We start from the raw sequence: 19,769 nt of genomic DNA, 5'->3' as shown, positions 1-19,769 counted from the left end.
TTTTTTTTTTTTTTTTTTTTTTTTTTTATTCTGGTATGAGAAATAGCTACAACCCCTGCGCTTTCTTTGCAAGTAAGAGTCGGTGTCATGCCTGTCCTACATGAGGTTTCGATGTGGAGACAGGGAGCCAGAACCCTTGCAGCATACATATTTAGGCTTGTGTTGTCACGCTATCCAGCTAGACTTTAAGTGTTGGTGCTTAATTTGAGGATTGATGGGTGACAGCATGTGTCTAAAGTCAGTAGTTACTATTGTTGTCATGACATCCTCTGATGCAGGTCTGAATTGTATTATCGATGAAAAGTACTGCAAATTGAAAAGATCCTTGTACACGATGCACATATTACAGTGCAGTGTGGAAGAGGTCCATTCAAACGGAGTGTTGCTTCACGGTAATAGCCTTCCTCTCCAAGCAGGTTAAAGGGGGACAAAAATTACATGCTTGGCTTATCTCCTCATAAAGCTAAAATCTGACGGAGTTCGGTATGGAAGTTACACATTACAGAGTTACAGGAGTTGCTCAGTAATTGGAATAGGAAGGATTGACTGTTCACAGCCTCTTTAAAAAATAAACTTCCACTGTGCGTATCTCAATTGCAGTGAAATGAAATAGCTGTTTTCATAGTTTCACAGCCTGAACGATGCTAGCCCTTCCTCTGCTAGCTGCTGGAAACTCTGTGGCTCCGTTATCCCAAAGTACGTTGCCAGATTTCTGCCTATAGTTTGGAAGGAACCTAGCAGAAGACCACTTGGATAAATGGTACAAACCAGGAGACACCGCTTGCTTTATTTCTCTTAAAGATCCTTAGGTGGAGGGGTTTAGTGCTTGTGCAGAGCTAAGCCTTCAAAGTGAGCGAGCGTGGGTCTCGTTTGCTGGAGCTGCCACGCTGCATGTTCCCGGGGATAAAGGGTGCTCTGGGGCCGCATGAAACCCTGTCCCAAGCAAGCTGGGGTTTCTACCTCAATGATCCGGCCCTGCTGCCAGCATTCTCCGCATACCCATCCCAGGGAGGCCCTCCTCCGTAAACTCCAGATGAAAGAGAGCAGACTAAAAAGCCTTAGAAAGTGCATCCAGCTTTTTGTTTCCTTTGTCATCAATACAGTGTGTTCTGGTGTCTCCAAGACAACCATGCCTAAAAGGCTGACTGCATCTTTCACTGCTGCTCTATAGCGAGCTTGCCGAGATGGGCTGTGAAGGCCAACCTCTAGCTGTTTTTTTTATCCCTGAGTTTTCTGGGTAGTACCCAAGTACTGTACATGCTTGCTTGGGTTTCGGTTTTATTGCAAGAATTAAGCTTTGGTTTATCAGTTTTAAAGATACTATTTTGGGGTTGTCCCCGCTCATCTTTCTCTGAGTAACTGTAACGAGCAGTTAGGATGTTGTTCCCAGTAACACCCGCAACAATGCTGGCTTTCTTTGCATTTCAGGCCCGTTCTGCATCTGATAATAGATGCCTTCCTGCCACTGAATAGAGGAGTACTGAATCTTGTGTTCTGCGTGCTCTTCGTTGCCCATGTGTGCCGCCTTCTCAAATAGAGTGCTGGTTTCGAATTTAAGTTTAGACAGTCAAAATACTTACAGTTTTAGGATTTCTGTACAGTTGGCTTGTCAGTTTGCAGATTTGCACAGCGGAAGAATTTGGAGGCAGGGCGCGGGGGGGAGGGGGGATGTTTCATTCATGGTACATGTTCTCTGAGCAGCAGCATCACAAGGCTTTTCCAGTGCTCATCTGCCCCAGAACTGGCCTCTATGGCCCCTTCTCTGTAAGCTACTTCTCTGCCACTTGCTTAGAGAAAACGGGTGATAAAAAGCGGTTTCAAGGGCAGCATTTGTTGCCTCCTATGAGGCTGGGTCTTTGAGAATCAGAGTTGTTCTGCTTCCTTAGAGCTGTTCAGGAGAAGCTGGATTCTTTTAGCTAAAGTGGAGTCAAAAGACAGGTAATTATTTGTGTTTTATAGCTGCAGCAGTCAAGAACAGCACCGCATCCCGGTGATGGGCCTTGTCAAGGTAGTTAGCATGGGCAGCTGTAGGAATAAAGTGACTGTTTTTCTTACTGTCACTTTCAGAAATGGCCGAGACCCATATACTGAGGTAAAAGAAAAAGAAATAAAGTTATCTCATGGCAAATTCCAGCCTGAGTGGTTGCAATTTTGTCCTGTTGGCAACCCCGATGTACTGTAAAAATATATAGATAAAAATATGGATAGACAACATACTTATGTATGTTGGGAAATCTTTATTAAAGACCATTTGTCGATTCTGCTTGTATTATATATGCCTTCAAATCCATCTCTGATCCTGAAGATGCTGCGTCCATTTAGTGTTTGTTGTAGGCCATTAATTTATTGGTATGTCAGAAGCCAGCATCTTAAAGATAAATTGATTGCTGCAAGCATTGCATCGGTATAGTTGAAAGGATAAGTAAGGACTTGCTTGTAAGTAAGAAAGGACTGGGAACAAGACAGCATTGGTGGCGCTGTAGTCTGCAGTGGAATGAATGGGAGCAACCGTGATGGGTATGACCAGGGCCATAATTAACTTGGCAGAAGCATTTTCTCCTTGCCTGTGTGCAGTTGTCAAGACCAGTCCTGTATTCCCCTAGCACTATCTGTTTGGAAACATTTCCTCTCATTTTCTGCTGACTGTACTGGCATCTGTGCAGAGCAGCCTAATTGAGGGGCAAGGGGGATACGCTATCAAGAAGGGAGGAGACTGGGACATGCTTCATCCTTTGTCAGCCTTGATTTTTTTTCCCTATTTTTTCGTTAGCCATGAGAAGTTTTTGGAAAAGCCACAGGAGCAAATCCTCCATTCGGCGGAAAGATTCCAAGCAGCAGCAACAGTGTCGTAGCTCCTCTTCATTTCCCTAGGACACAGTCCTGTAGTTCTTGTGCATACCAAACTCTTGCAGATCAATACCCGTGTGTAGTACAGAGAGGTTTCTGGTATCTACTTGTTTCCCTTCAGTGCTTTCTTTGCAAACACAGTGACTTTACTCTGGAAAAGCTGAGCTTTGGTTGTTGATGCTTTATTTATTTATTAAGTATCAATTTGAGATGCCTGTCCAGGAGAGTTTTTGTTTAACTTGCAAATGAAATCACAAGTGAGAACTCATGCATTTCTCTTTTCTGTAGTAGTCTCTTCATTTTCTCCTCCCTTGTCTCATTTAAAGCAAGTATATGTAATAGCAAGATTACTTTAATGCTTTTAGTCTTTGGGGGTTTTCTTGAAAACAACATGAACTCAAATTTCCAGTAGACGCCACCCAACAATTAACAGAGCAGTGCAATAAAATAATGCCGAGAAGTTGGGGGGGAGGCTTATTTTAATTTTTTTTCTTTTTAGAGTTTTATATGGACTTGTGAGAACTTAAGGTTGATTTGATTCGACTTAACTATATTAACGGGCTGTGGCTGGTTGGTTCAGGCTTTTCAGGTCTTCCTTAAATTCACCCTAATATTGTGGCTGCCCTGCTTTAGTTGGTTCAGTTGCACCGTAAATCATTTGTTTCATGTGTATGAGACGTTTTTAGTAAATTGACTGATGTGGGCTTTGAGTTACGTAATGATGAAGACCTTGAAACTATAATTAGTTTTACTCTATTGTGCGCTATCAAAATAACCTAGAAGGCAAAGCACTTCTCTCTGAGTTATTGTTGGTAGTTGCACTTAATAATCGCAATTTATAATCTGTTAAATTTTTAATCATTTCAGTGTTTCATGTCAAATGAGTATCTTCGTTTTGAAAGGTGGATTGTTCCTTTCTGTAAATAGTTTGGTATTAACCAAAGTCACCTTCATATTCTTCAAAGAATGTAATATTTTACAATTGACTTCAGTTTTGGGAGTTTTGACAAAAATTGCACTTTTACCTAGGTAAGGGTTGGGGGGTAAGGATAAGATGATTGTTCAAGGTTATTACCGAAATTCCCTGTTGCCACCAGCTGTGTTGTAATTTCTCATTTAACATGTGATAGCGGTGCAACATAAACTACATATGGCCCGTAAATAAACTTTAAAAATCCATATTTCTGGTTTTATCGTTGGTAATGTCTGCTAGTGCGCTCCGTCACTTTAACTTCTGCCAAGCTGTAAATAAAACTCTTTTCCAGCCATTTATTGCTTCGTTCAAGTTGCCAGGCAAATCTTTAGCCTGAGAGAGATTTTTCTGCCTGGGAATCTGCATGGCATTGCATTTTCCTATGAAGATGAGGACAAATTCTTGCGCAAATTGTAAACCTTTGCAAAAGCAGCTTGCTAAATACTTTTGAGTGTTGGAGGGATTTGTTTGCCTGCTCTTTGTTTGCTTTTGGACTGGGGTGTTTAATACTCTTTCTGGACATGTTATGTGGAGTAATTGGGGTGGGGAGAGGGAGGAAAAAAAAGAATATAAAAGTGTGCCACGCGTAGCTTACCACTTGGCAAACTTGATAAAGAAACAGAGCTAGGACTCGGTCTGATTTCCCTAGACACCAGTCAAGTACAAACGCTTTTATAGCTTTGACTGCCCAAGGCAAGCTGGAAAGAATTACCGCCCCTCTTCATCAAAAGCCGCTTGCACGGTAAACAAAATAGTCACTAAACAATTTGCTGCCCTTGATATTTCACTGCCCTGCGTGACCCCGTGTCCTGCCCGCGTGGCAGAGCTGCCCCTGCAGCGGCGCCGCTGGAAAGCTCAGGGCTGCGGCATGCCTGTGTCGTTGGATGTTGTATTCTCGAGCTGTGCGTTTCTGTGCCGGAGAGTAAATTCCTCATCCAAGGAGAGGCTGAGAGAGGGGTCCTCTTGTCTGGAAAGACAGAGGTCTGTAGCGGTTATAGGAGGAGTAGGAACTGCTTGTGGTTAGGCTCGGGTGGTGCTTGCCCTGGCAGTGGTAGCAGAGCATCCTCCTCGCCTCTCATCTCTCGACCTCCTTTTTGTGTCTGCAGTGAAACTCCTCCTGTTTGATCGCAAAGGACATCCTCGGGGTCACCCAGTAAAGCAGCATTAATGGGGGCAGGGATAGACATTGTGCCCTGTTCCCTCCTTCCTTTACTGGGCAGTTTTTATTTGCCTTAGATCATGTTCCGTAGTAGGTGCATTTGAAGCCCCCGAGAAGTTTGTTGTGTTTGTGAGCAGACGAGAAATATAGACTTGGCTATTAGTCCGGTAAATGTAATAAACTACTGTGTCAGGAAACATAAATACACCTTTTAAAAACTTGGTAAATTCAATTTTGGAAAGCAGCAGTATTTTACAGCACAGCATTAAACTATATCAAAACTGCATTCAGTTTTGATGAGCCAGTCCTCTAATTCAAAGTTATATACAGTTGTTGACTAGGCCTTCTAAATGTATTTCAGGCTTGGATGAAGAAAGTAAAGGACAAAGCCACCTTTCTTACATTAATTATAAACCCACCACATCTCAGCCTTGTGTAGTTGATGACCACAACCAAGAAAAGTATCAAATATCTTTAATAAATATTTTTAAAATAAAAACTGCTACCTGACTGAAAAGACATTTGGGGGAAGATTAATCCTTTCCATTTTCAGCTAGAGAAATCACATGGCTTTTTTTGCTCTTAAACATTCCGTTTTCCCTTCAGGTCAATGAGCACCACAGGCTCGACTATGCTTTTGACCTGATGAGGCTACAAAGAGAGAATGGTCCTATTTGACAAGAGAGGAAACGTTTACATGAACATACTAATTTATGTTTTTTAAATAAGAAGACAAAGATTTCTATACGTAAAGTGGTGGCAGGTTTTCAGGACAGTGTTTTAAGAGTGGTGTTTAGTTTTTCTTCATTCATTTTTTTTGATTACTGAGTATTACTTTCCAGTTTTTCTTTACAGAACTTTGTGCAGATTTCTGATTCCTTTGTGGAAGTTTTCTGAATTTAGGTCTTGCCGGTTTGTTAGAATGGCTTTAAGAATTGTTTCCGAATCTTTGTAAAGATAGCATGAGTTAAGTTAGCTCTTCATCCATCATTAGATAAGAGCATCTCTAGTTGTGATGGGGAGAACACATTTGACAGAATAGTGGAAAGAAGTGATGTGTGCTGTGGTCTTACGTCCTAAAATACCATGTAGTAAGCCATCCCAGGTGAGGGACATCCATTTCCTAAGGCATTGCTGTTTGTCTTGGCTCTGCCACCTGCATCAAGGTTTTGGGAAGACCATTGTGTCTGCTGCCTTTGGAGATGAGATGCTTTTTTTATTCTCTCTCCATCTTTCCCATTTGGAAGAATAATAGAAGAGATCTCACTGGCTGCTAAGAGACAAGGACCTACGTGGAAATAGTATTGTGCTGAACACCATGGACTCATTTTATGGCAAACACCTCTTGGAGGAGACATCTAGCTGAAAAAATGTGAAAGTGGAGAATGAGGTGGTGTCACATGTAGAAGGCAGGTTAAGAAAAGGCATGGTGTCAACAAGGTATATGAAGGAAAGGGAGATTAATTAATACTTAAAGGGCAGAAACCCATCGGATCTGAAGGTAAGCTAAAGTAAAAACAATGCTATGCAGCTGTACATGAGACAGTTGAATGTGATTTGTAAATAGATTGAATGCAGTTGCTGATTTTTATCCCTGAGGGCTTTTTGAGTACTACAGATAAATCACAGTTGTATGGCTAAAATATCAGATGTCTACAGTTACTCTGTTTCCTTGGTCCTCAAAGAAAAAGTTGACTTGTTGTATTGGACACATCCAGCAACAAAGGAGTTAAGGAAGAAGCACGTAGAGTGCGTCTACAATGAGCAAAATAGTTTCCTTGGTCCTCAAAGAAAAAGTTGACTTGTAATATTGGACACATCCAGCAACAAAGGAGTTTAAGGAAGAAGCACGTAGAGTGTGTCTACAATGAGCAAAATGCCAACAGTTGCACATTAGAAGTGACATGTATGCATTTCTAAGAAAAAAGCACTGTAATGAACTTTATCAAAACGTTGACTTCTCTAATAAAGAACAGCAGCCATCTTGTGTGCTTGTGAGCCAGAAGTCTTGTTAATCTTACCCAAATGCCTTTCTCCATACCCAAGTTAATGTATGTAATTCATTTGTGGTATCACTTATATGTTCCTTGGTAATTTTTCTGATTTATGACACTACTAAGCATGAATCCGTTAGGACCTTCACATGAATGTTATTATTTTATGACATCATAGGCTGTTGTCTTTTGTAGCATCCTTAAGTTATGTACAGAGTGTTACAAGGATTATTGAAAAATGGACGCGACTTCTAAATGGAGTTCAATTTTCAGTGGCTCTTTGCTTTCCCTTGGCAGCGTATCAAAGCAAAGTAGTAATGTCTTGGTGCCAGTATTTTAAAATGTAGCTCAGATGTTTAGTGTAAGGTCAGATCTGTTCCATTTCACTTGCTGCTTCCTGCTGCTGGAGAGGCTGCTTTTAGTTTGCAGAAGTCCCTTTCTCCTGGGAAGGTGAGCTTTAGATACCATGATCTGAGCCCTGAGAGGCAAGTCAACATAACGCATCACTCATTTACCTTTGGGCATTGCCCAGCTTAAAAGAGTTATTCTGGACTCAGAGCGCTCGACTGAGGCGGCTGCTAAAATTGGCTATATGGCTTGCTAACCTGTCCGATTACCTCCTCAAAGTGTTATGCACCAGCCAGGTGGACTCTCGCCACTGGGCAGGAGGGTCGGCAGTACCGTCCCTGAATACAGCTCTCAGGCTGTATTCATAGGAGCCTCCTCCTGAGGGCAGCTTAATTCCTCACCTTGAATATAAAGTGAGGTAGGGTGATGTGGATATGGGTCCGTTCTGCAATTACAGTGTGCACTTTTTAATAGACAGTAGAGTGTAGTGGAGAACAGCTGCACTGAAGTTGCTTGACATGAACAGAAAACATTGAGCCTTGGTTTTCTTGTGGTTTGGTTTTTGGGGTGTGCATGTGTAAGGGGTGGGGGGTTTGTGGCTTTTTTTGTGTTGGTTTATTTGGGGGTTTGATTGTGGGGTTTTTTGGGGGGGTGGGGTTTTTTTGATTGTTTGCAGTTTTTGTTTGGTTGGGTTTTCTAAGCGTCCTAGAACATAGCCCGAAACCCTAGTGAAATAGATCCTAAACAGCCTTGCAGAGTTTGACTCTTAGTCCTCGCCTGCAGGACGTAGACTGGCCGGCCCTGCATGCAGATGGCTGTCAACTCCCTCAGACACGGGTGGGAGGAGAGGGTGGTTTTAGCTGCTGCTGATGAACATCAGACTCCCAACATCTGATGACAGGTTGCTATTTCATGCTCTACAGTTTTGTTTCAGGAGAAATTCAGTGTGTTGTTCCGCTGAATGAATCCGTCTTCTCTCAGTAGGTGAAACTGTTGCATTTATGGACCAAAAGCATTTTCATATGCATACAAAGGCATGTCTTGGTTATAGTAAGTGTCTGAGATTTATTGGAGAGGAACCGCGTATCATGCACCAGGAAAGGGAAGAATTTTGCCATGAGTAACTTTAACAATCATTTAGATAGATCATGAATCTGCCTGTATTGGCTATCAAAGTACAGCGTTTCGGTCATCTTTGTACAAGATGTTCATGATAATGTTCATGATAAAGAAAAATATCTCTGCATCAGCAGTCATTACTGTAGGACACATGGGGTAGTATTTTCTGAAGTGCCTAGCCAGTGTAGCATGGCTTGCTTTATTCCCTTTGCAAACTGGCATTGTTTTGGGGGAGAGGAAGTGAAAAGAGGTGTTTGTTCTCTTGAGTGAATGCCACAGGTGTCTTTTCGGGGAATTCAGACATTTGAGGGAAATTGAGAGGCATACAGATGGCAGTTGAAATAGCCATTGAAATCTGGAAACGTTTATTACAATGGGGCTTTTCCACTCAGATTCCTTTTGGAAACAAACGTTTAGTATTCTGGTAAGCAAAGCGAGGAATGCCTTCCTATTGGAGTAAGACACTTCTTGGGTTCCTGAAGGCAAATTTAGTTTTGCTTTTGTGATGCCTTGATTCTACAAGTTACCGCTGAATGTTTCCAGGTGCTTGGACCATGTTTGATTCATGTAAATGTTAGAAGTTATTACTATTTTCATCTAGTACCTAGGACTCTCAGTCAAGGATCAGTCCCATTATACTGATCGCCGTAGGGATAATCCCCAGGCACTTCGCAGTCTAGGCATTTGGAGCATGATGCGGCAAAACGTTAACTAAGAAACTTAGGATGTCGTGACTAATAACTGAAAAGTCAAGACTGTATAGAATACAATACCTCACTGCTTCTCAGCAAAATAGTCTTGACTCAGACAGTGATAGTTAATTGCCACATCCAGAAATGAATCCTAATGACTCCCTTTAGGAGCCATTATCACATGTAGGGTTTTCATTGTGATATTTATAACTGTAATCTTTGATGTCAAAGCTCATGTAACTGTTCAACCCAGCGAAAGGGTTCAGAAAGGTAATATCTGGCTCCCATCCTTAGGCTCAGCTAAAAGTAGAATTTTTAGTTCTAGTTCCATCAGTGAAGCCCCTGCCATTTTCAGGCATTATTCCAATGTAACACAATTTGAATGTCAAGTGTCTTGCGTTTTGCGCTCAAAAGGCCCACAGGAAAGTCTAGACAAAAAAAGTATGTTGCGTTTATCATCTTCAAATATATCAGAAGGTCTCTTCTTTTTCTTTTCTGGTCTTTTGTGGCTGGACTGATTCATGATTGCTAAATGAGAGGCTGCTCAGCCAGGTCTGTCTCTCTGTTCCCACCTGGAATAAATTGCATAAATTTGCACAGCATTGTCTTGGCATAGGATCCTAAACTATGTCTTAATTCTGTGGTGGATGTACTGAAAGTTGCCTCTTGAATGAAGTCTGTCTGTATCCCTCTTACTTGTCTCCATACTGTATCTGAGGACTATTTTTTTTTTCTCCATTCCTATATTAACCCAGGTACCATGTTGTGCTGCTGTCACGCTTGTCTGCATTTTGTGAAGAAACAGGTTTTATCAGTGTTTTTTCCTAGCATAACACCTTTTTTACTCCTGTCAGTTTTATTACTGTCAATTTGAATTTAAGTGGATTATTTGAGCCTTGTAATTTTGTAATCCCTAGACAAGATATGCAAAGAATGGTAAGTGTTCTTGAAGAAAAGTAGCATTGCTTCAATTTTGACTTGTGTCAGCTGTACACAAGTGACCTCATATTGGTCATTTTAAGGAGTTTGCACTATATGGTGCAGTCAGATATGAAGCGACAATACTACTTCTGGTTGCAGCTAGTGTTTCTCTAATTTACCTGGAGCCAGGGGGACCTTACGTTAAATAAAATAGTAATTTGAAAAGACTCAATTCTGAGGTCCTCAGTCTGTAGCTCAGACCTGAAGAAGCCAAATTTCTCTTCCTGTCTTGTTTTTCCTTTTGTGCTGTTGAGATTTGGTAACATCGCAACAAGGGATGGTTTTCGTCTTGTTCACAGTATGGTTTAGGTAATCAACCAAGAAGATAAAAGTAATTAATAATCATCTGGGAGCATTCACTAAATGCCAGTCATTAAAAAGTATTCCAACACTGGATTATTTGTTTCTGATCCTTGTATTTACTTTAGCTCAAGAGGAAAAACATGTAAAATATGTACTAATTACTCTTTGCTGCTATGTGTAGCACTGAATATAACTTTAAGGTTTCACCATGGTGTTGCAGTGTTTCAGGTGAACTTCCACGGTCAGCAGTGTCAAATGATTCCCTATATATTTCTAATTCATTTAAACAGGATGGCTAGTACTAGTGGTCCTGCGTTTATTTTTAAGGTGTTTACACACATTTATTGCGTCTAGGGGGAATGTGAATTGTGTTTGGAGAGATGCTATAAAAAGCTACTGAACAAACAACTCAAGTGATAGAGGTACCTCCAAATACATGAAATCAGGCATTTTCCTGCCAGTTCTCTTGGTATTTCCCCCTCTTTAATGATTGATTAATTGGTTATTAATTAGCACGTCACCTTTGCTGTTGAAATTATGAAAGCGATACATAGAGGGAGAGAACACCCATTCAGAGGTTGCTTTTGCCCACAGGTACTCCCTTGCGATGAGACAGACGTATCGCCCTAGCTTTTTGATTCCTCTACTCTGTTATGGGAAGTACTACTGTGGCCTGGCTGTGAAATACACTGTACTAGCCTGCACCAGTCACCAAGTGCTTTTTTTGATTTTTAACGTCAGATATCTGTGTTTAATAATAATAATAATAATAATAATAATAAAAACCTGAGGTCTGACTAGAAAACATTAAGCTGCCATGGCAACTAGTTTTCTGCCTGAGGCCTGCTGGACATGATCCAGTGATAGTATAATCCCTGGGATTTATGATTTTTATTGCTATCTAACACATCGGTGTGAACACTGCTAGGCTGTATCTGCTCTTCTTCCACCCCATTCAGCAACTGGTATGTATTTTGCCCTTTTTTGTTAGAAAAGCACAGTGTTCAAGCAAATAAGGTATTTTTGCACCATTATCCATTTGCTAAGGTAACGAGCATCCCTGTGTTATAGGGTGGTTCTGCTTCGAGATTGGCTGTGCCCGCTGTTTGCCGTGGGGGTGCTGGTGCAGTTGTGTCAGAGTCTCCCTGTCCAGCTCTGCTGGCTGGAAGGTTCCCCCCCAGAGATACCAGAAGTCCTCTTTTAGGAAAGAAGTGGCACGTAGAGCTGCCGTGGTAGCTTGAGGATGACTAAGGACCTTTTAAAAATCATTAAAAATAATTGCAGCTTTGGAAAATTAGACCGTAGTGTGCCCAGAGGAATGACCTGTGGGGGAGTGACAAAAGCCACCGGCGTTGGCAGAGAGGGGAAGGGAGGCGAGGGGAGAGGAAAAGCAGCTCTGGTGTTTGTGGAGCTGGCTGGTTTGTGAAGTTGAAGAGCAACTTTAGGGAAAACTCTCCCCTTTCCCCTTGCTGCATCCACAGCCACCTGGGAGGGACTGCAAAAGGTGCTCCCAAGCAATGGGGTATGCAGCAGAATACAGAATATTAAATAGTCCTGCATCTGTTTCAAGACACTTTTTTTTCAATAGGAAGCAGGAGTGTTGGCGGGATGACTGCCATTTGTCAGAGCGGGGTGGTTTTGTATGTTGCAGTGCAGTGCAAATACACCACTTGCTTCTGCCTAAGCAGACCTGGAATTTAATGAGAAAAATATCTAGTTTTATTTTATTTCTTTTCATGGCAAGAAGAGAAATAGAGCCTGAACGTGATACATGCATGCTTCTCCCCTATGTTCTGTTGTTGTTCCTAAACCCCTCTTAGTGTGGGGGCTTAAGTCAGCATGGAAAACTGCTGACCAGTAATTGAATTGGTGAAACAGATTATCAGCTCATTTGAAAGTATGCTCCCTTTTGGTATTTCAGCAAGTCCTGGCTCTTTACAGAAACTCCAGGAGCCTGCATTATTATTTAGTTAGTTAATTAGTTTATTTTTTTTAAAGACAGCCCTCCAGTGACAGGCTCTTTCTGCCTAGGTGTGCTTGAAGCCTGAGCGTGCAGCCTGGGTTGTCAGCCTGAAATTAGTAATGCTCCAGCACCCCGGCACCTCTGTCAGGAGCACAGTTGAAAGAGGGGGTAGGAGAAATGGGAGCATCGGGGAATAAAGTAAGTTTAAAAAAAAATACAGAACACCTAGAGAGAGAGGGAGGAGGAGGAATAAAGAAGAAAGAAAGAAGAGCTAGAAAAAAACCTGTGAAACCTGAAGCCTAGAAGGACTTTGGGCCAGGAACAGTTAGCAAAGAGAACATATGAAAGCATCTATTCTCTGTTCTCACTCTCCTTATTGCTAACAAGAGGGGAAAAAAAAAGACTAGGGAAAAAAAAAAGCTAACTTTTTTTTGCATTTTCTAAAGATAGACTAAAAGGCAAAGCTGCTTATCTAGTTTTTACTAGATATTTAAGTCATTACTGTAGCAATAAAACTGCCCTTTAATTGCTGCACCATAATTATAGGTATTTGTTTCTTACACTGCTTAAGGTCACATAAAAATGAATAGAGGTAAAAATAGGTTTGTGTTAAGTGCCTGAATTTTGAAACTGTTTCCTGCTAGCAATCTGCAGAGACAGTACCTTCCCTTTAGTCTCCTGGTTTGACTGTTCAGTCGCTGTATTTTTTAATTACCAAATTGGATTTTAGCAGGTCTGTTGATGCATTATGGGTATCAGAGATTAGTGTTTAAGCCTTCTTTTTATTACTGTGTAGATTGGTATACTTGGGAAAGTACTGAAGGTGCGCTGCGTAGTCCAGAGGACAGAAATGACATTTATTACAGAGTTTTCTTTCAGCTAGCATCATTTAGAAAAAAAGCTGGCGCAGAACTCTGCAGGGGCCTATAGGCTCATCTGGAGCGAAACTGCTTTAAACAATACAGAGCGGAGGGAAAGAAACCTTTTTGTGTTTAAAAACAAAAGCAGTTGTCGAAATATAAGTACTTCCCCTTCTCGAAGATGCTTATTCTCTTTTTTCTGCATTTTATTTTTTCTAAAATAGAGACAAAGGGGGTGTCAAAGCGCAGATCTTTGTGTCAGTGAGTGGTAGAGGCAAGGACTGAAAAGGATCAGTGAATCAGATATAATTTGGACTCTGTTTGAGATACCAGTCCTGTGTTTTGCTGATGGCTGGTATTCCCGTTCTGAAAAGCTGCAGAGGCATTTCTATCGAATAGAAAGAACATTATCCCCATTTTCATTCTGGCATGCCTGTTACGACTTTGTTCTGTAAACAAAGAGGATTATGGGAACTGGAAACTAGATGGCATTTTATTAAAGAACTGTGCGAGTCTTTCACTGGGAGTGCAAGCATCGGGCAGTCTGGTGATAGCTACCTGTGAAAGAAAATACTTTAAACATAGACCTTAGAGTTTGAGTTAGTAGGGTTTATGAGGAGGCAGCCTTCTAATGTAGGGAAGAGTATGCGCTGGGCTTTGATATTTCCCATTTGCACCTGCAACAAAGTACTTGAAAAGAAAAAAAGTCTCAAATGCAATTGTACAAAGTAAGAATTAAAAATACCTGCTGCAGAAATAGGGAGAGGGAGGCCTATGTCCACTGGCCTGCTGTTGTGTAGGCTGCCAGATTCCTTTGAATGTATATTATTTTAGGAAACGTGCATATTCGTCCATCTAGAACTAGCAGTCTGGGGAGCGAGGCAGAGAAGGGGATTGCATTGGATGAGCGTTAGTTGCCGTAACTAGAACAGATTACTTTTACCAGCGTATCATGCAACTTTTTGTACAACTTTATAGCTTTTCTGCTATAGACTCCTCACTTAGCATCTGAATTCCACAGGGTAAAGTAATATATTAGTACTAGGTTTTACCTAATGCCTGCTGCAGATCACTCTGGAACTGCTTACAGTTAATGAAATAAGTGTACAGTATGAATTAAACCATAACTCTTGCAAATCACTTTTCCTTTTAATTATTGTTTTCCTAACTGAATAGACAAATGATTAAGCAAACAGCACAGCATGGAAATGTGGAAAGTTAAGCTGCTATGAGTCAGCTTATGAAACACCTAAAGTTGGTAAATTGCTTGGATGCATCCCCAGTTTTATCCCAGTTGAAACTTTTTGGTGTGACTGTTTTGTTTTGTTTTGTTTTTTCCCCCTCTTGCAAGCTTCATGGCTTGGTTTGCACTTGGCACCAGTCTGTAAAGCTGGTGAAGTCAAGTGAAAATAGGAATTGGAAGCCAGTGGCCATATTGCCCCTTAGTAAGTGGCAAAACTCCAGTTGGTTTCGCGTGACCCACTGAAGTAGCCATCAACTCGGCGTGGGCTGGGGTGGCGGAACGCAGTGGTCAGCACAGAGGCGGAGGTTTTCAAAAGTAATTACTGAATTAGCAGGCTTGCTTTTCAGAAAGTGGTGAGCAGCTGCCTTTTGACAGCCAGGCTTTCTTCTAGAGTGTCACAAGCTGGTTACTCCATAAAGGCTCAAAATTGAGTAGCGTTTTGAGATTTTTCTGGATGGTCTGGAGTATGGAATAAACTGCAGTGCATGAATGTAAAAGTAGAAAGGAAAATGGGATTAGAAGAAAGACCAGAAGAACCCATTAGAAACAACACTGGTGTACTGAAGTATCTCTGAAGGATATGTAGGAAAATGCCGTTGTCTAAAGTAGCCTGATTATATTCCATGTTTATTTTGCATCAGCAATTTCTGTAGCTAATTTACGCAGCTCATAAGTGAGAAGAAGACATCTTCTTGGGTGCTGTAGACCACTCATATATCAAAAAAATCAAAAATTAAATTATGTTTTTAAGCTGGTCTCAGGAAGTTCTAAAATCAGGCCCACTTTAAAAGTGCTGCTGGTAATGGAAAAGGCAAGTTAGAATGTAGCTCAGTTCTTTGTGGTTGTAATGGTCCACCATGATGTCAAAACCCCACTTCTCTTGAAGGTTATTTATAATTTAATTAAAAGATGTCTCACGGGCATTTCACATGCCACTCTTAACAAGCCACAAGCTGAAATAAGAGCACATGTGCTGGGTTAGTAGGACTAACAGATCATCTTACAGACACAGAAATAACCAGTCCAAATAAATGACTAATTTATAAAGTATTTAATTTTCTTTATGTGTTTTAGTGTAGTTTTCAACAGTTTCTCTCTCTGAAAAGTAGGAAGACTTGTTAAATACAGAGTGTTCTTGGGGAAGGTAATGTTCGGGTATTGAGTAGGCAGATAGGTAGAGAGTTCAAGCAGAATGTTTTCCATGTAATTCTTCATTCTGTCAAAGGTAAAAGTGGTATCTGGCAGGTAGTTGTATGTAAACTACTCTCTTATTCTATTTATTTCATCTGCTGCAGAGTCATCCTGAGTGGATTAAATATACCTGGCTTCTCCGTTTTATGATACACACTCTTAACCGTATTGCTGGAGTGCATATGTTGTTAGCACTTGGAATTTGTTGCAATTTCCATAATGTCCTCTAAGTGAGTCTTAGCCTTGAGGGTTGATGCTTAGGTATTGAGAATAGCATTCAAGAGGAGTAATACCATTCCAGCAAATTTACAGAAGGAAATACACTTTTGCTTGTTTGTATGCACGTGGATGTTATCTAGAAGTGAATTGGATGTTTTCAAAGTGCAGAAATCCAGATGGCAAACTCAACACAACTGTCTTGGGAGCAAAGCAAGTAGTAAAAATTATGTATTAATAGTCTATACTGTAAATTAATATTTTCACAAAAAAATGATGTTAAAAATATAGCCTGTTATATCAGTCCATGCTCAGTCCCTGGGGCAAGTAATTCTGGTGTTATTTGCCTACGAGCAGAAGAGAGTTGTCAAAAAGTGCAAACCAACATGAGTAGCTAAAAAGGGGCTTTATTGTCGTGAGAAATGGTTCTAGGTGATTGAAGGTAACTAGTAAGGTACATGAGGCTAGGTATGTATTTTATGGATACCATGAATCATTCATCTCACTAGACCTGAGTACGAGTGGTGTAGCTCTCTAGTGCACTTCAAATGAATTTGCATGTTTAGTTCTTAATGTTTTGTGCACTACACATGTATGCACGCGTTGTAATTACTTCCATGCAAGAGCGTTAACTTGAAAGCTTGCTTTAATACAACAGAGCTGTAGATTTTCATTTTAGAATGTTGTAGTCACAGAGGTTCTCTCTTTTTAATAATAGATTACTCTTGTCTTGGTTTTAGGGCAAGAAAAGACTCCTGAATTAGGATACTGATGGTCTTTTGTCTTAGGGTCTAATGTTTAATAATAATCATATGCTATTATTAAATACAATTTTTTTCTGTTTAAAGACCCTGTTTTGTAAATCCTTGTGCATGGCCTTATTTTGAGTATGTGAACTAATTGCATTTACTCCCATGCATCAAGGCTGGTGTGCATATTACTGCTCTGATAGGATCAAAGGTATTCTCTTTAAAACCAAAATAGTTCTATTGTAGATTATGGTTGAATACTTCCTAGCATTTTCAAATAGCTTACTTAGAAATCTTTTTTAAAAGCAGGTACTTTTCAGAAGGTGCAGAAGATACTCAGAAGAGAAATATTTACAAATTGGCGAGGTTTTTTTGCAGATTGCGAGATACTCATATCTGATCATTTATGTGGAGAGTGTTATTAAAAAGCAGTAAAACAAGATAACTTGATTACTCTTTCTGTTGCACATGAAGTGACTAGATGCTGTATAGTACATCTGGTTAACCCTTTTTAAATTGAAAAGAATCCATACAATTGATCTGTCAACCAACATTGACTTTTGGAAAGCATGACTCCCATCCGTGTCGTTGTTAGAAAGAACATGATTGGTATAAACAGTCATTATTGTCTGTGAAAAAAAATTTTCCTGTCGCATTTTTTCAAAAATCTTTGCCTAAAAACCTACAGTCAGAAATCACTCTTTGTTCATAGCAGTTGAACACTGAAAAATAAAGCAAAGTGATCTAAATTGAATTTACAAGACTGATAACCGTGCAGTTGGGGGAGAGTAGCTACTGCAAAACCTGTACTCTGTCAAGGTAATTTGATTATGGTTGGTTATACTTGAGTATAATTTGTTAATGTGTGCTCCTTGCAAAGGGAGAATAATTCTCAGAAAACATCGACAACTTTATACATTTTTACCAGGATACTGTCAAAGGAAAGGGATTTTTATTGAATTTTATAATATATAGTTGCTTGGAGGAGGAATATCAATAAAGTGGCTAGCAGGGTTTTTTTTTCTTGGGCTTTTTTGGCTACTAGAGTCTATATGTAAGAAGATGGGGGAACTTCTTTATGAATTTACCTATATAAAAAATGAATACATTGTGTTACTCTGCAACAGTTAGGAAATATTTTTTTATAAAATATTGTTGTAATATCTTAAACTTTTGGACCATAATTACTGTAATACTAATTTTAAAATTCACCTTTTTGAAGACCAGTAATGATCAAAGTTTAGATTAATATTCATTCTCTTTCCTACTGCCTACTTCTCAGAAGTAAGTCTGAGAAGAGCCAGAGGTGAATCTGGCTCGTTCATCATCCTTTCGGTCAAGACACTCTTGAAGAGCAGATTTAGAGAGCAGCTGGAGCTGAGATGAGAGGTCAGCAGAGGCACAAAGCTACAGGATATATTGCTGGCGTTTTTTTCCTTAGTCTCTTAATGTGAACTGTTTCTGACTGAGTGTTTTGTTTGTGAACAGAGATGACACTTGGAGGAAGTCCAACTCTCTCCATGTCTGGGGTATGGGTGGTCTGTGCCTCTGAACCCAAGTTGGAGCAGTGCTGTTTGGTCGTCCAGTCATTAAGTTCCTAAATCATTAGATGTGTAGTGACTTTAGAGTAAGCTTTTCTTGGACACCTCTTTATTTTTGTGCTAAAAATACTGAATATCCAGCTCTGAAGGTTGGCTAATCAGAATTACAGAATTAGGACTGTGGTAATAATTTCTGGGTACGGGTGTAGTTGCTCTAACTGGAGGTTTTATATCCTTGGCTTAGAATGGTGCATTTTCTCAGTTGGCTGTCGTGTTTTGGCATCATCATCATCACCATCAGGGTAAGCTGACTCAGGCCACGAGGCTCGGTGTTGAAAAGAACAGGAGATAGCTGGGATGGTCAACATTTGCGAGCTGGACCTTCTGCCCATCAATTTTCTCTTCCCATGTGATCAGCTCACCAGAGGTTCTGTCACTTTCTCCAAATCTTGCACACCTGTAGATCCATAATAGGAAAGGAAGTCAGTCGTACTTTATGGAGCAGGTAGGATGGACTTCAGGAGCAATAGGGATTACTTTATAGAGTAATATGAAAACTTACGTGAGAGGCTGAGTATTTATTAGCATTTTGATGAAGCACTCTCACTGCTAATGAAGAAGTCCTGAGGCAACATCTACATGGAGGGCCACAGGAGGAGCCCTAGCAGCGAGGCTTCAGCCTTTTACCCTGGCAGATCTGTTCTTCCTGGGTTCAGTGCTCTGTGGGATGTGGCACGTTCTTCTCCCCACGGTGAGGCTGGCGTTTCACCAAGGGAGACCTTCAAACTCTGCGAGCATTCTGGAAAGAGCAGTATCCCTGCCCAGCCCAGCAAGATCAGTATTAAGGAGATTGACGTTTTATCATTTATTTTGAGGAGTGCTGTGTTTTGTCTCATTTTTGTACATGATGGACCCTTTCAAGGAAGTGTTTTGTACAGTCTCTTCTGTCGTGAGAGTGTGAAGGGGGGATTCTGGATAGCTGAAAGGGTGCAGTATGAAAGCAAATTTTGTATGTCATCTGAACATCAGCTTGGTCCTTGAAGTTCAAATACAAAAAGGTATGATTCTTCTTCTCAGTACCTTCCTGGAACAGTGCATTACAGAAGAAAGCATATGATGCATGACATTTAGTCGTGATTTTTCTTGAGAAGGGACCTTTAGGTTTTGAAGCTAAATAGTTTGTGCATGGTTTAGCACAGTATAAAAAGTCCAATAACTGAAATGAGGCATAAAGCCTCATTTCATCTTCACTATGTGCATTTCAGCACAACCTTCATAATGATGTTTTGCACTTCTATTGCCCATACAATCAAAATATTTCATAATGCTTTGGAAACATTAAAGAACAATCATTGGTTATAAAAGCACACTTTCATTTTTTACCTACTGTTATTTGCAGTAACCCAGAAGATAAGTGGTAGTGAAAGCAATTGGGAAAAGGAAGCAGCAACCTGTTATCAGTTCTGTTTTGTGCACTTCACATCATTATCTATACAACCAGTTTTACTGACTTCTTGCTCCAATGTGCCTCTTTCAGACAGGACAAAAGGAAGGGGGGGGGGGGGGGAAATTAAAAAAAAATGGGAAACC

General features: G+C 40.5%; 1 protein-coding gene across 1 annotated transcript in view; it reads left to right on the top strand.

Moving 5' to 3' along the window:
* CDH2 (cadherin 2) overlaps positions 1-19,769 on the top strand; it is a 110,195-nt gene that overhangs the window by 49,652 nt on the left and 40,774 nt on the right. The window lies entirely within an intron of this gene.

The sequence above is a fragment of the Egretta garzetta genome, unplaced genomic scaffold (genome assembly GCF_000687185.1).
Source record: "Egretta garzetta isolate BGI_Z169 unplaced genomic scaffold, ASM68718v1 scaffold229, whole genome shotgun sequence".
Classification (NCBI taxonomy): domain Eukaryota; kingdom Metazoa; phylum Chordata; class Aves; order Pelecaniformes; family Ardeidae; genus Egretta; species Egretta garzetta.
This window is presented reverse-complemented; position numbering and strand designations above follow the sequence as displayed.